At 36.7% G+C, this 2,392-nt stretch overlaps 1 pseudogene; it reads left to right on the top strand.

Moving 5' to 3' along the window:
* Positions 1-1,947: 1,947 nt before the first annotated feature.
* Positions 1,948-2,122, top strand: LOC115940365 (U4 spliceosomal RNA; annotated as a pseudogene).
* The last annotated feature ends 270 nt before the right edge of the window (positions 2,123-2,392 follow it).

Raw genomic sequence — 2,392 nt, 5'->3', positions numbered from 1 at the left:
TTATTTTCTTGAGTATTAATTTTAATTCTAGTTAACATACAGTGTCATATTAATTTCAGGTGTACAATATAGTGATTCAACAATTCCATACATCACCCAGTGCTCACCATGATAAGTACAGTCCTTAATGTCCATCACCTATTTCACCCATCCCCCTCCTCCCCTCTGGAAACCATCAATTCCCTATAGTTAAGAGTCTGTTTCTTGTTCCCCCCTCTCTCCCCTCCCCACCTTCCCCTTTGCTAATTTGTTTTGTTTCTTAAATTCCACATGAGTAAAATTATATGGTATTTGTCTTTCTGACTGACTTATTTCTCTAGGTCCATGCATGTGGTTGTAAATGGCAAGATTTCCTTCTTTTTTAGGGCTGAGTAAAATTTCTTTTGGATATTTTTTAAGTTCTAGGCATTATGTTTACATAATGTAATCTCTGCCCAGAGAAGCTTGTAGTTGTGTGTGGGACAAGAAAATGAACAGTTAGAGGTCAATGTGAAGCACTTGGGCAGATGTAATCTCAAAGAGCACCTAGAACCATAAAAGAAGGTATCTAAACCAAACATGGATGTAAGGAATGGTCTTCTAAAATAAATATACCACCAGCTCTTTTCTCACTCATTTCCAAACATTCACCATGCTCTTTAAATTCTTTGCCAACCGCCCTTCTTTTCTCTTGGGCTCAGTTTTTCTCTCTAAAACAACTATTAGGCAAGAATTTTGTCCTCACTTTAGTCAACTTTCCTCATCTTTTCTCATCCACCATGGTGCGGATTGTGCTAAGGAAGAGCTGTCCTTTTGGTCCAAAGCAAGTTCTGCTGCCCTAGGTCTGCCTCCAACCTATGATCCAACCCAGTCTCCTCCCTCCTGGGATCCTATTCTCCTTTTCCAACATATTTCTCCTCTTTCTCTCTGTCTCTCTGTCTCTCTCTCACAAACACACACACACACACACACTCACTCCTGTCCCCTTCTGTCATACCACGGGAGGCCACATCTACCCTCCCCCATCCCTAGCAGATAGTCACTATTGAGCCTCTCTCTTTCAAATGATTTCTCCTCAGTCCATAAGCACTAGATTATCTCCCATCCTGAAACAAGCAAAACAAGAACTTTAATTTTTTTCTTAGGTCATTGTTCCTTCTGTGTGTTCCTTGTTGTTCTCCTTACCTCCACAATTTAAAAATAGTCATCGCTCCTGCCTTCCCTTCTCCCAATTGTTCTTTGTACAGTTTGGCTTCTGCCCCCACCCTTGTCCTGAAATTAGTTTGATGAAAGTCATTACAACTTTCAAATTGATGGTGGACCATAAACCAGTGTTTATCCTACTTGGTGTTCGTACTGAATGCTCTCTTCTTGAAGGGCTCATTTACCTGACTTTGGGATATCCTGACTCTGTTGCCCTTCCATCTAGCTGGTGGTTGTTTCTCATACTTCTCTGGGAGCAACGCTTTCATGGGCTGATGTTTTTGCTCAGTTCGTATTACCCAATGGTAACCTTTCCAAAAAATCAGCTTTAAATAAAAAGATCCAAATAGGTTAAATAGAAAAGAATAGAAACAAATTACTATGCAATAATTAACCTAACGATTAACATCATTAATATTAATATAAATTGATATCAGCCCAAGAAATATTAACAGAGATTTAAAGACACTTACTAATAATAGGGTCAATTTGTTAAGATGATATAATAATCCTAAATATATATACCTAACAACCATACTTCAATATCTGAGGCAAAAGCAGAAGAAATTAGAAGAAGGAATAGACAAATTCACAATTATAGTTAGATATTTTAACATTTCCTCTCAGTATAATTGACCTAGTTAGTATTTATAGAACATTCCACCCAACAACAGTAGGATATGAATTCTGTTCAGGTCTATATGACATACTCAACAAGACAGACCATATTATGGACAATAAAAATTCTTCGATAGAAAAGAGTTGAGCTTTGCACAGGGGCAGTGTTGTAGCCAATGAGGTTTCTCCGAGGTGCGATTATTGCCAATTGAAAAGAGTTGAAATCATGTTCTCTGGAATTTAAATTGGAAATCAATAGGAAGATATAAGGAAAATCGCCAAATATTTGGAAATTAACACAATTTTCAATAACAAGGATTAAAGAAGAAATCACAAAATTAAAAAATATTTTGAACTGTTACCTTAAGAACTTGAAAAAGGAGTGAATTAAACACAAAGTAAGAAGTGGGAAGGAGAATAATAAAGACAGTGGTAGAAATCAAAGAAATAGAAAATGGACACAAATAAGGAGAATTAATGAAATTGAAAGCTGGTTATTTGAAAAGAATCAATAAAAGTAACATTTATCGAGACTGACCAAGAAACAGAGGGCAAAAATTGCTAACTTTGGGAATGACAGGGGAGCATTACT

Source organism: Leptonychotes weddellii, chromosome 8, assembly GCF_054177405.1.
Source record: "Leptonychotes weddellii isolate Sample4059 chromosome 8, ASM5417740v2, whole genome shotgun sequence".
NCBI classification, from domain to species: Eukaryota; Metazoa; Chordata; class Mammalia; order Carnivora; family Phocidae; genus Leptonychotes; species Leptonychotes weddellii.
This window is presented reverse-complemented; position numbering and strand designations above follow the sequence as displayed.